Raw genomic sequence first — 14,567 nt, forward strand, 5'->3', positions numbered from 1 at the left:
TTGAGAGGGAAACCTTTGTAGAAAATTCAGCGCTCTCATTTAAATTTGTGAAAATTAAACATTTGAGAGATGTTAACCTTTAAAGAAGCAGAGAAGCAGGACTCATGCTGAGCTCATTTAAGAGGTAACTCAGCTCACGACACCTCTGGAGGTGCTACGTCTGCAGAGACAAGGGATAAAATGAAACGCTCTAAAGCTCTACTACCTGGATGTAAACAAACACGGCGGTGTTCCAAAAGTTGAAATATTTTCAACTGAGAGCACTGCGACTAAAACCAGCTGAAGCTGAGGGCGCCGAGTGCTGAAAATGCTGAATCACACAGTGTTTGCATAGGAAACAGGTGCTGCCAAAAAACAGCTGCAGTGGACACGCCCCCTTAACAGTCCCTCCAGGGAGTTGCGATTTCGCGATCGTAACCATCACCGCAAATTCAACCAATCAGCGTGATTTTTGCGCCGCCTTGCAATTTTATACAATCAGCACAAAATTTACCAATTACCTTAACCTCAGCTCCTGTACGTCATCGGTTTTCTCATCAATTCGACTTCTTTGGAACATAAACGTAAGTCCTCACTTGATCGGCAGTTTTCAAAACACGCAGGGAGAACGGGTGAAGAGAGGGGACAGCGGGCAGGACAAGTGACCATGACAACGTTGTTATTTATAGATACTAGAGTTCTTATCTGAGGGGCTCAGTGTTAGCTTGGTCTCTACCTGCAGCAGGTGTGCTTTATGAACCAGCTCTCCTCACCTCCATGCATCCGTCTCATCTTCATTGAGGATTTTTACCCCCCGGTGTGCGTTAGTGACAAAGACACAACCGGGGGACGTCTGTTTAATATTTGATGTTTGATGTTGTTGCCGTGGTTACGGTAAAAAGCTCTGCATCTACAGCTTGATTTAATTTTGTTTGGTGAAACATCAGACACATTCAGTAAGTTTTGATCAACTCCTCGTCATCAAAGATGCAGATGCATTTCAGAGTGCCGTGATCTGACTGTCTGTCCAGTGCCTCTGTCGCTGCGAGGTGCATTCAAGGACCGTTGTAAATGTGCAATACAGTCCTTTCATGGCATTTTTCTGTGAGAACACAAAACTGTCTCCGCCTGCAGCGCAACAAGTGTCTCAACTTGACGTTTCAAACCTGCCGTCAGAGAGCTGGATTACGAGTAATCGTAGAATAAATGCCAGATTATCGAATAGTATTTTGGCTTGAAATGCTCATCGCTACTCTGCTTACCAATGTGACTTCCTGTGTTTAGCTTTGTTCAATGTAGACCTGTTTTCTGAGTGTTCTCTAACCTTTAAATAGTCAGTAAGTTAAATTTAGACTTCCCTTTAAACGATGAGGGCACTAGAAATCGAGTAAATGTTGTTTTTTTGTAGTTCAAACTCAAATTCTGTGTTTTTACTGGTTTTTGATACTGAGCCTGTTTGTTTTTGAGAAGACAACACCTCTGAGGATACTTGGACTCCTGCTAGAAAACACTGAACAATAAAAACTGAAGGACCAGAAGTTCAAAACAGTGGAACACCAACGTTACTCTCTCTGTTATAACATTTAAAATGACCTGATATCGTTCCAGATTTGAAGACATAACAAAGACATGGCTGTGTTCGTATAAACACACATAACCTCAGTTGAAATAAAAATACATAATTAACTAAGCAGCACCTCGCCAAAACCAAACACTCCTCTCCTCCTGAGGGAGAGGAGAGAGGGAACGAGAGAGGCTGATGAACTCCTCTCATCATTAGCATAATTTCAAGCTGCAGGACGCAGCAGTGGAGCGGCCAACCTGCAGGTAGTTCACTCCCCGTGGATTACAGGTTGACGTCAGTTCACTCCATGAGCACACACATGTAAGGGCTGGGCGCACACACACACACACACGCACACACACACACACACACTAAATCTAACGACGTCAGTCTCTGTGCAGCCCCTGTGAGTGTCCTCTGGGCCGTGAGGTATGCAGAGGGTAATTCATTGGATTCAGAGAGCAGCTCTGCAGAGACGCATGCTGTAGGAGGACGTCCATTGTTAAACCCACAGTGAGTCCAAACACCGAGGACAGGGAGGCCATTGATCCGTTCAGCTGAGTCATATTAACTCTCATTTCTGGCTCCATTAACGAACGATGACAGACTCTGTGCTTCACCGCAGAATCTCTCAACGGCCTGTGACGGTGGCGTTATACTCTTAACATGCACTCTGTTATTTAAAGAGCGGCGTGCATGAGGAAATATTCAGTCTGAGTGTTGCAGTTTTATGTTTCCTGCGAGCAGAAACTTTACACTCCTGGGAACCTTCACCATCACATCACCAACATCTCTAATGCACCAAAAGTAAGGATTTTAATCAGCTGGTTATGATGGTGAGCAGAGTTCTCTCCAGCCTTCACAGACCCAACCTTTCATATGTGGGAAGACAAGAACATTGTTACTATTAAGGATTTATACCAGAGTGGCAAATGTGTGTCTTTCCAACAGCTTCATGGGATGCATGGGCTCCCAGCAACACAGTTCTACAGATACCTGCAAATCAGGAATTTTCTCAGAGCTCATACTGGACAATATTCTGAGACATGATCCTGAGGCAAAAGGATCAGTTTCTTTCTTTTATCATGTTTTACAGTCCCATGTGACAAAGTCTGATAACAAACTTTAAAACACAATGAGAACTTGATCTTGACTCTTCAATCTCAGCAGAGGTACAGGAGAGAATAATCTCTAACATACACCACAGCTCCATTAATGCCAGACACACCTTGATACAATTTAAACACAGACTTCATGCCATGTATCCTAACACTTCCACGCTTTGTGATAAATGTAAACAATACACTGGAACACTTGCCCCTCATTTTTGGTCTTGCCCTGAATTAGACTCCTTCTGGAACTTTGTGTTTGATTATATATCAAGAGTATTTAACCCTCCTGTTATGTTGTGGGTCAAATTGACCCTTTTTAAAGTCTATTTTAAGCCATATTTGACCTCCAAACCAGCTAAATGCAGCAGAAAAATCTGGTCAGCATGTGACAGAAGAGGAGTCGTGTTAGTTATTAACATCACTTCATAAAAAAATGATAATAATTTAAATGAAAAAGAAAATAAACAAAAATCTGTCATGTAAAACTATTGCATTTTTATTCAGGGATTTCCAATGTACATTAAAAAAGTTTTAACATTAATAATAATGAATAATGAGAGAGTTATCCTCACTGAACCATGATCTGTGAGGATTAAAGAACACCAATGCACCAAATCTTGATTTAAATGTTTAGTAATGGAGTTAAAAATTAGATTTAAAAAAATGTGTATTGGGATATTTTGGGGGGTTCTGACACTTTTGGATAAATTGAATATGCCCCGGGTCAAATTGACCCAGGAACATTATTGCTGTTCCAGAGAAACGAACAAACTATCTTTGGTTCAGTAGACACTAACTCATGCATTCATAAATATTTTTGTTATCTATTTCCTTATACATCGTTGGCTAAACACCTTATTTTACAAATGTGGAAGTCAGAAGCAAGTCCTTCATTTCAGCAATAGCTTAAAGATTTGGGGAATGTTTTGCATTTGGAAAGATTTGAAAATATGGAAGCCTCTTAATTGGACAAATGGACGACCTCCTCCAACATACCTCCCTCTTAAGGCCAAATTCCACCAGATCCATGTCCGGTCTGTCTCTGATCTGTCACAGCTCCGGATCTGATGGTTGCTATTCTAGTCAATGTGTTAACTTCCACTGGATCCGCTCCGTCTGATCCGGCAGGTCGGAACGCAACGGATCAGATACACAAGACTTCTATTGTTGCTGGATGCCGGAGCACGACGCATCAATCTCAACAGAGCAGATGGAGCGGGACAGGAAGTCAGGTTTCACCAAAACACTCTGTGTTATCACCAGGTCGTATTTCACTTAACTACAACAACAAACCAAAGCCATGATGAGCGGAGCCAGGCCTGGAGTCAACAGGTCAGAGGTTTTTCAGAGGACCAGAAAGACAACATGGATGAGGAGAGGAGGAGGAGGAGAATCCTTGATTCAGTGATTACAGCAGGGAAAACCTCGGTTACATGACTCCAGCTGTCCGGAGGTCCCGATCTTTGCTGCGTTCTGAAAACGCAACCGGTGGGTGTTCATGGACAAGGGAGCACGGAGCCGGACCGCAGCGGATCGGAGACGGACCGGACATGGATCTGGTAGAAGTCCCGTGTTAGGCCACCTCGCATTGCACTTGAACCCTCCTAACGGCGTCTCAGATGACACTTGTGTTTTTAGAGCTGCCAACATCCCACATTGTAACATGCTGATGTTACCTTTTGTCTTGTGTTGTTAGTTCGTCTTTTTTTCCTTTCTCGTTTTGTATGACTCAATATATATTTGATTATAGCATCTTTCTTTTATTCTTATTTACTTATTTATCTCCATTATGTCCTACATGTGTGTCTTGTTTTTTGTTTTATCATAACATGAAGTTGAGCAGTAACTGAGCTCGTAAAGCCTCACAGACGAGCTCTGCAGAAATAACCAGACGTTGAAAGTCTTTGTTAAATGTGTAATCAGTTTTTTATCTGTGGGTCTGAGACCTCTGCTGATCATTCCTCCCTATAGAGAACTCTAACGATGAACCGGAGGCTCGTTTTATAAACTTTACATCCTCCCATGCTGGTGCCCTCTGCAGAGAGAGCATGCAGAGATATGACTCAAAGAAATGTTAATCCACTCTGTGGTTTTTTTTTCTCCTCTGACTGAGCTTTGAATTGTCGACTCTGATGGGGCGCTCCAGTTTGGTGCATGCAAACACAGCCAGTGTTGTCAGCATTGTGTTCCCCTCCTCTCAAAACATCAGGACTTGAACCCAAACATGTGACGCTGCAGTTCGGTCAGATGCAGTGAAATTAGCATGGGCTGTTGTCAGCGTGTATTATCTGCAGCGGCGTTTAGAGCTGCGAGGACTGGAAAACAAAAGGCAAAATGCATCTTTCTCGCAGCCTCTCTCTCTTCTGTGCAGAGAGCTGTGTAACGTCCCCCGCTGTGAGAAACACAGACACACACACGCACAACTTTTCTATACCGAGGATGAACCAGAAAAGAGGGAGGCCTGAGGGCGCAGGATGTCTCTTAATGTGTGAGTCAAACTAATGGACTGCTTCCTTCTACTGTGCCCCTGACCTCTCCTGCTCCCTCGCTCATCCCGGACCCAGAACACCCTCCTCCTCCTCATCCTCCCCCTTCCTCCATCACAGATACTCTCTTCTGGTCCTAGAGTCTCCTGTTACTTCCTCCTCCTTGTCCTCTTGTTTCTACGCCTCAGGTCACAAGAGGATCGATCCAACAGCAGGACAGACGCACACACACACACGAGGAACGGATGGGCCTTCGAATACAAGCAAACCGTTAGCTCTCGCTCGTGCGTGGACACATAATGTGAAAATATAAACATAATTATAGGGTGGATCCTTTTTTTTTATGCACCTACATAAAAATAACTCAACCAGGAAGAGAGCAGAACGCTTTCCAGGGATTATAACAGGCCTGTTTCTGTGCCTGCCTGGGTCTAACCCTGCAGGACTCCCACGCCAGTGTAGCATCCAGGGCGTCGGGGGGTTTTAAAAAGACTGCAGTGTTGACATTTGGTCGGGTTTCCCTCCCGTTAATCCAGTCCCTGTCAGGATCAAAAACCCACAATTGGTGCTTCAGCGGCGTCTTAAAAAAAGAAGCTGCAGCAGCTCTCCACAGAGAACAGCATGTCGGCTGATAAAAGGCCTATCTCTCTCTCTCTCTCTCTCTCTCTCTCTCTCTGCTTCTGCAGAACTGTAAATCTCAGACAATCTCAGGAAAATACAACGAGGACGGAGAAGCAGAGAGAGTCTGTGTGCAGCCGAGTTCGGCTTTAACCCTTTGAGACGGTGTTGCAGCATCTGGAGAACAAAAATACAAACCAAAGAACTACAGTCCGTGTTTTTAAATCATCACATGCATGCATTGTTTACATGATTACATTCTGTGTAGCAGGAAACAGTGAATAAATCACTGGATCACAGATATCCAAATGCAACCTCTGCTCTTGTTGCAGCAGATCCATCAGGTGTCGATCTTTAGCATCAGCCTCCAGGAAAGACTCAAGACAGCACACAGGTGGTTGCAAGAGATCATCCTATAACATGATCCTTTCTCAAACATTCCTAAGATCAATCTCAGACAGCTGAAGCGTTCATTCTTTGTGCAACAGAACACTGATACATCCCACGGTCTGAGATATATGTCATGTGTTTCCAATAAATCAGCTCAGAGTCATGCAAGAGATCGTTTTGTTGCATGATCTTTTCTCAAACGAGACCAAACTACCATTCCTACCAACAGCAGCTTTGTAACAAACTGTACTTGTTTTCTGCTGGGTTTGGAGAAAAGGTCATAATACTAATCAGCACTCATCTGTAAGTGAAGTAATTTGAGATAATGGCGAAATCTCTGTGTTTTCCAAAGCCTTTGTATCAAGCAATGTTATTATTCCCCTCTTTCCCGTTATCACGGACCAATCAGAGCTACTCCCTGACCCTCTGTCCTGATTGGTCGAGTGGCGGCCCCCACTATGTCGCCCTGATTGGCTGGGAAGCCACTACTTCCTCGTAGAGCCATAGACTGTATAAAATATGGATGTAGCATCCGTGACGTCACCCATCTGTTCCTGAGAGCTGTTTTGAAGCCAATCGACGGCGGCAGCCATATTGGAAATGCTGAACTCAACCAGGCAGAGTGTGACGTAAAGGGGCGGAGTTTGAGCCTCCTAGCCAACAGCTATGTGTTCCCGTCCGGGAGTCAAGTCAGTCATGTCCTTATTTGGGCAAAAACTTGTAATCCTAATATCTTCTGAACCGTCACGTTAGAAATAAATTCACCCCCCGTACAGTGTGTGCCGATAGAGAGATTAGATTCTTAGGGCCAAGCCGTTTTTTGAACCAGGCTGTAAACATGTTTATTAATGCTGCAAAGATTGTCTTTTTCACATTCATGTCTATGTGGTTTCTGGTGTTTCTGCAGCCAGCCTCAAGAGGATTCTTGATTCTTCATTTTTGTCTTTAATGATAGGATAGTTGAAGAGAGACAGGAAATGCAGGGTGCAAAGAGCATGGGAGGACATGCAGAAAACGGTCGACCAGTCGGGAGTCGAACCGGCAACCTTCGCGACGAGGACCGTGGCCTCTATACGTGGGGCGCCCAAACTGCTAGGCCACCAGTGCCCCGATGAATTGCAGTTTATAACACTTCTGCATGGGCTTCATAGTTTGAGACCCAGAGGTTGACGCTTGCTTAAAACGCACACAACGATCTTTTGTAGGCGGGGTTACGGGAGCAGAGAGGGGAGGGGGAGTGTTGACATTCAAAATCTCTCTCTGAACTGATGTTTATATCACGACTACAAACAGCAGCTTTAAAGACTTCCACCTGTTTGCAAAAGAGCGATAAGACTTCACACTTTCACATCATCACATTCCACGTTCATCAAACACCTCAATGATTTGCACCATGTCTACTAACAACTCAGGACAACATGCAGGACACTTACTTTACATCATCCTGTCACACTACATCTCTAATAACACTACAGTCTGACGTCTTTCTGCACCACAAAGCTGCAGCTCCGGTCTTCTGAGCCTTTGTGTTGTATGTGCATGATGACCTCATCGTATAAGGTAACATGGTGTTAGGTGTGTTGAACCTGCACGGCCTGCAGCAGCTGCCACAATCCAGCTGTTGCATATCCAGAGATACACTTACAGAAGTTGTGTCTGTAAGTTTCAGGGATTTCAGCATTTAAAATTCTGCAAGAAATGCCCTCACAATGAGGAGATATATCTATGTTTGGACTGTATTTGTATTGCAGATGAACAAATCTGCTAAATGCATGCAAAAATAAATGATGCACAGATTTCAAATAGCTTCAAAATGTCATAATATCAATGCATTTATGAATTATCATGTGTTACAGACATGCACAACCTTTTAGCTAAGGTTGTAGAGATTTTAGGGATATGCAGCCTCTGAGATTATTCCACACAATGACATCACCGTTAGTAAAAACACTCATGTAAGCAGTGAGATCTGAGGGTGAGAGAGTTCTTCTGCTGAGGAGACACAAAGAGCTGATGCTGATTTTAAGCGTCTATGCAGAGGCACAGTGATGATAGAGATGTGAGATTTTTTTTGCTTGTGTGAGTTTGATTGAGAATGAGAGAGAGAGAGAGAGAGAGGAGTGTGTGGGATAGAAAGAGTTCACACACAGTTTTCAGGCTTGCCTAAACATGCAGCGAGCAGCGGCAGGTCTTATCACCCCGTCAAACAGTCAACCATCTCTGTGACACCGCCGAAAACCAGTCGGCCTGCTCCGGCTGACTGACAGGCTGCTGATTCACATGGAGCTTCTGTTTGTACGCCCAATGAAGTGCTTCATTCAAGGCCAACAGTTTGGATGACACAGTCACTTATTCATGCATCGTTCAAAGCAGACACAGATCCTCTCTCTCTCTCTCTCATTCAGCCGTCTGTGCTGCGTGTGAAACAAAGCGACTGTCTCCCTCAGCGTTTACAGATCCTCTTCTTATAAAACGCTCTGATTTCAGGTGGGAAAGTCCCAGGTGTGTGTGTGTGTGTGTGTGTGTGTGTGTGTGTGTGTGTGTGTGTGTGTGTGTGTGTGTGTGTGTATGTGTGTGTGTTTGCTGCAGGTACTGCAGAACAAAGCTAAGTAATCACAGAGGGTGGGTCATCACATTCAGACTCTCAAGCTGTGTGCTACTTTTAACCGGTTTGAGTTATTAGTCATCAGCATGGGAACATTCACACACACAGACGACACTGTCACAATATTCTACCTGGCTGCTGCAGCCTGTAATTTTATGCAGCATACAGCATTACAAAGGGAAAGTAATTGTAGCATCCTGATGTATAATTCACCTGTTGTATTCTGTAAAAGCAGCTGTTATCACTGAGTGGACGGAGGTTTGATTTGCTTGCAGGTGCACCAACAGAGCGCTGGCACTCTGCCCTCTCTGCTGCTTTATATTAAATCAGGTCCAAACAATCATCTGTTGAATTATTATGCAGAATAAATACTAAACTAAAGGAGGATTCTTCAAAACAGGGCCACTCCTGCACCCCTCACTAACTTCACTAAGCTACAACATTCACTTTAGTTGATGCCATGTTCTGGGATTTCACATCTTTAGAATCAGAGCCTGATTCAGGATCAAAATCCAGACACCTGACAGATTGATCAGGATTTATGTGACCTGCGTTGAATGTAAACTTATGACAGTGGCTCGGCTGTGTGTGTTTGTGATGCATTTACAAACCCTCCATAAACTACAACTGGTTCAAAACTCAGCCGCGCGTATCATCCACCGTCCACCACATCACACCCATCCTGCAACAGCTCCACTGGCTCCCCATCACACACCGGATCAACTACAAAATACTTCTCCTCACCTTCAAATCCAAACACAACCTCGCCCCCTACATATCTCTCTGACCTCCTCCATACTGCCACACCCGTCCGCACCCTCAGATCCTCCTCCTCCATCCACCTCACTGCCCCCCCCCCCCCTGCTCGCCTTGTTACCATGGCGAGCAGAGCCTTCAGCCGCTCTGGAACTCTCTCCCACCTGACCTCCATGATACTGACTCACTCCTACATTTAAAATCCAAACTCAGAACTCATCTGTTTAAACTGGCTGACTCCATCTGACCACAACTCCTCTGTCCATTCACTTCAAACGTTTTAATAGTATTTTATTTCCTGTTTGTTATTTAAACTCTGTTTGTTTTAATGTTGTAAGGTGACCTTGAGTGCCAAGAAAGGCGCCTCTAAATAAAATGCATTATTATTATTATTATTATTATTATTAAGTTGCTTTGAGCACTTTTGACAACATTAATGCTTCAGTCAGTGTGCAACTAAACACAAGATATCTTCATATTTCAGTCCCTCCAGGAAGTTGCAATTTCGCGATCGCAACTATCAACGCAAATTCAACCAATCAGCGCGATTTTTTCGCGGACCTGCAATTTTTTACAATCACCGCAAATTTGACCAATTACCTTAACCTCAGCCCCTGTACGTCATCGGTTTTCTCATCAATTCGACTTCCTTGGAACATAAACGTAAGTCCTCACTTGATCGTCACTTTTCAACAACAAAACACGCACAGAGAGAACGGGTGAAGAGAGGGGACAGCAGGCAGGACAAGTGACCATGACAACGTTGTTATTTATAGATTGAGGGGCTCAGTGTTAGCTTGGCCTCTACCTGCAGCAGGTGAGCTTTATGAACCAGCTCTCCTCACCTCCATGCATCTGTCTCATCTTCATTGAGGATTTTTACCCCCGGTGTGCGTTAGTGACAAAGACACAACCGGGGGACGTCTGTTTACTATTTGAGGTTTGACGTTGTTGCCGTGGTTACCGTAAAAAGCTCTGCATCTACAGCTTGATTTAATCCAGTTTGGTGAAACATCAGACACATTCAGTAAGTTTTCATCAACTCCTCGTCATCAAAGATGCAGATTCATTTCAGAGTGCCGTGAACTGACTGTGCATCAGTCGCTGCGAGGTGCATTCAGGGACTGTTGTAAATGTGCAATACAGACCTTTCATGGCATTTTTCTGTGAATCAAGAGAATCAAAATACAGTCAGTGGCCACATCAAGAATGCTTTCTAAAAACATCTGTAATTTAGCATATTTACTTGCCCCTGAGATGTTATTGGGGGAAAAAAGCAAAAAAAAAAAACAACCGCAACTTTCACCTCAATTTTTTCAAAAAGCTGTCGCAAATTCAGGCTTTTTGGGGACGCAGCAATCACAAAAAAATCCCGCGAAATCCTGGAGGGACTGATATTTATGTAAGAGGGATAAGAGGAGTTCATTTTCTATATTCTTTCCATCAAGTGTCCAATTCAGCAAGTCCTACACTAGCTAGTCTTAACAAGCTAGTGTCTCAGAATCTCCTTCATTTATTTATTTATTGTATTTTCATTGTCATTATTATTATTATTGCATATATTGTTATTTTATACTTGGCTCCTGACTGCAGGGATCGGTTGGTGTTTTTCCCATAGCAGCTCTTTTTTAAGAACACATTATGTGTTGATCGCCATCAGGACATAAAGATCATTTTAACCAGTATCACAAAAAGTGAATCTAAATCTGATTACCAACCCCAGCTTTAAATCAAGGCCTTCCCACTCTCTCATATCACAAGGCAAGAGTCGAGTTTTCACTTTCAGTTCCTGGAAATTGTAATCATTCTTGGACTTTTTGTAGCCCAAACAATTCCAGTCAACAATGATTCATCAAGAGTGAAACTACTTGGGGTTGCTTCCTTCTTTATCGTCCTATATTGTGAGAAATAGTTGATCCAACACTCCCAAACTAGTCTTACATGGTCCTCTGAAAACCTCTGACCTGTTGACTCCAGGTCCTGGCTCCGCTCATCATGACTTTGATTTGTTGTTGTAGTTAAGTGAAATACGATCTGGTGATAACACAGAGTGTTTTATTCTGAAAATTAACCGGATGTTTTCATTTTGTTTTGGTGAAACCTGACTTCCTGTCCCGCTCCATCTGCTCTGTTGAGATTGATGCATTGTCTGATCTGGAGGGGGTCTGACCTGCCGGATCAGACGCAGCCGGAACGCAACAGAGCGGATCCAGTGGAAGTTAACACACTAACTATAATAGAAAATTGGCCGTTAAAATTGTAAAGATAAAGGAGTTCCATGAGCACATGTTCACCTCCCTCATCTCCATAGTTCCAGCCCCCCACAGTGTCTGTATCCGCCCCTGCTTATTGCATAACATAATCTAATGTGTGTGTATGCAGAAATATCCACCTACTATATTTACACTCCAGCTTTTCTCATGAGGTGCTCCACAACCTCAGATGAAATGCAGGGACTTCCCATGTGCACACACACTCCCAACAACACAGTGAATAACACCCCGAGCAGCCTCGCTGAGACCTCCAGTCCTCTAACCAGGACCAGATGTGCGGCTGCATGACTCATGACGCTCTGGTGCCCTGCCCTTTAATCTCTGCAGCAAGTTGCCAACTGCCACCAGGTCAAAGAACACGGCTGCATGCCAGCAACTGTGTGTTTCTGCAACTGCAACACACAAAACATGCAGGAGGGAGGACAGAGCAGTAAAGGTCCTTATCTTATGCTGGGAATAAGGCAATAAAAGAGGGTGTTCAACAACTGCCAACACGTCCACATGCATCCATAAAGCAGTAATTCACCTGTGTTTGGCGGTTGCAGGATGGTTCTGCGTCTTATATGTAATTATAATAAGGCAGCACAAACCAGCAATAAGGTCGCAACACCTTCAATCTCAGTTCCTTGAAATCCAATTGGCCACCCCAAAATCCTGAACTCTGATTGGCTGTTTGCCTTGTCAGAGGCGGGGTTTCTGTTCAAATCTATAATTTTGGGATGAGTTAAAAGGCTGACAGTAGATTTCTTTATTAGTGCCCTCAAATGTGACTTTGAAAAAACATATTTTGTAAGTCTTTAAAGAATTAAGCTTAGACAATATATCCAGGACTCTGCCGCCCGCCATCTCACCCACACCCGCTCCCGTGACCACATCACCCCTGTCCTCCAAAACCTCCACTGGCTCCCCATCAAACAGCGCATACATTTTCAAATCCTCCTTCTCACCCACAAATCCAGTCCTGCCGTTCTGCCCGCCTCCTGCAAAGCTTACATTTCATGTTTGTTTGTGTTTTAAACTTGACTACCAACCCCAGCTTTAGTACTTTAAAGGTGATATATTCTGCTCTTTGTCATCAACATATATTGGTCTAAGAGGTCCCCAAAACATGTCTTTAAAGTTTATGCTCATAAAAACACTTTGAAATCAGATTCTGGTCTGCATGTAAACCCCTCTTTTTCAGCCCTGCTCAGAACAGGCTGTTTTCTGTGTCTGTGCCTTTAAATGAGAATGAGCTCTCTGACCACGCCCCCTCAGGGAGTGGGTGTGGCCTCGGCTGTCCAGCACGTTGATCTAATGTTTACATGTTGATTGAATATACACGGCTGCTCACAGACCCGCGTTACTTCAACCCTCTGAATCTGATCCAGAATCTGATCCTGACGGGGAGGCGCCTGCAGCAGGACCTTTCTGAACCATTGGTCACAGATTTAGTGTTTCTTGTTGTTTTATTTGTCAGCATGTCGACGTGTGTCTTGGTACACAGCTACCAACATGTAGCTATGTGGCTATGCTAACTAGCGCTAGCACTTATCCATGATAAATAAAAATCATCCACTAGATCTTCAAATCTGCAGGACGTGGGGAGTCAAAGCGACCTTTGTGTTTATTAAGACAGCCTACAACTAGCATGCCTCCCTCCTAAGCTCCTTGTTAGCACACGTGTGCAGGGAATGAAAAACGGAGGAGGGGTTGAGTTGTATTTTATACAGTCTATGGGCTGAACAAGCTCCGAGCTCTGACTTCCTGTTACAGACCGGGTGTCGTTGTGACGTATGAAAAACACTGAATACTGAAACGGCTGGTTTCAGCACACATTTACAGAAAGGTGGAGAAATCAGAACAGGGACAGAATGGATTCTTTTCATTATCAGGTGGTTTTTAGACAGGGACACATGTTTCAGGGCGAGAACCATTAAAAAGAACATTTTGCATGATATGTCACAGAAGACAGAAAGGGTCAATGTTATTTATTTGGCCCCCCCTTGCCTATGTGAGAGCCTCAGGTGGGCCACCCCAGTCACAAAGTTCTGGACACGCCCCTGCTGCCATCACGTCCACATGCATCCATAAAGCAGTAATTCACCTGTGTTCAGCTGTTCCAGGATGCTTCTGCGTGTATGTAAAATTACATGCAATTATAATAAGGGCAGCACAAACCAGCAATAAGGTCTCAACACCTTCAATCTCAGCTCCTCCAGCTTTGAGCGCGCGCGTCTGTGCGCGTCTGTGCGTGCCAGACCCTCGGGATGTTCAGAGGAGCTGATTGAAGCTCCAGCTTTAAAAAAACAACCAAAATAATAAAAACTGAAGAAAAAAAAAAAAGAGCAAGGCAACACTTACTTTCCAATGACCTCGCAGAGCTCGTACACATCTTCAAAGAGGATGTCGTCGTCCGCCATAGTCCCACAGACCCCGGCTGGGGAGAACTCTCCCCGAAATATGCGTCCCAAACCCGGCTGTGCTCCGACAGCTGCAGGGGGGTAACCCACAGACACTACCGGGGCTGTCAGTGGGTACAGAGTTCCACAGAAAGGGTGTTATAATCCAGAAGGTAGACCCCCCCGCCCCCCCCAAAAAACGCTGCGTCGCTGTGGGTGAATCGGCACGCGGGGAGCTCAGTAATCCAGTTGGGGAGTCCGCCGGTCCGGCCCCGCCTAGACGTGGTTGTCAAACATTATAGTAACTCCTCCACCAGTGTGTGTGTGTGTGTGTGTGTGTGTGTGTGTGTAGGTGAGTGCATTGTGTGTGTGTAAATGTGTGTGTAAATGTGTGTGTGTGATC

This window comes from Notolabrus celidotus, chromosome 10 (genome assembly GCF_009762535.1).
Source record: "Notolabrus celidotus isolate fNotCel1 chromosome 10, fNotCel1.pri, whole genome shotgun sequence".
NCBI lineage: Eukaryota > Metazoa > Chordata > Actinopteri > Labriformes > Labridae > Notolabrus > Notolabrus celidotus.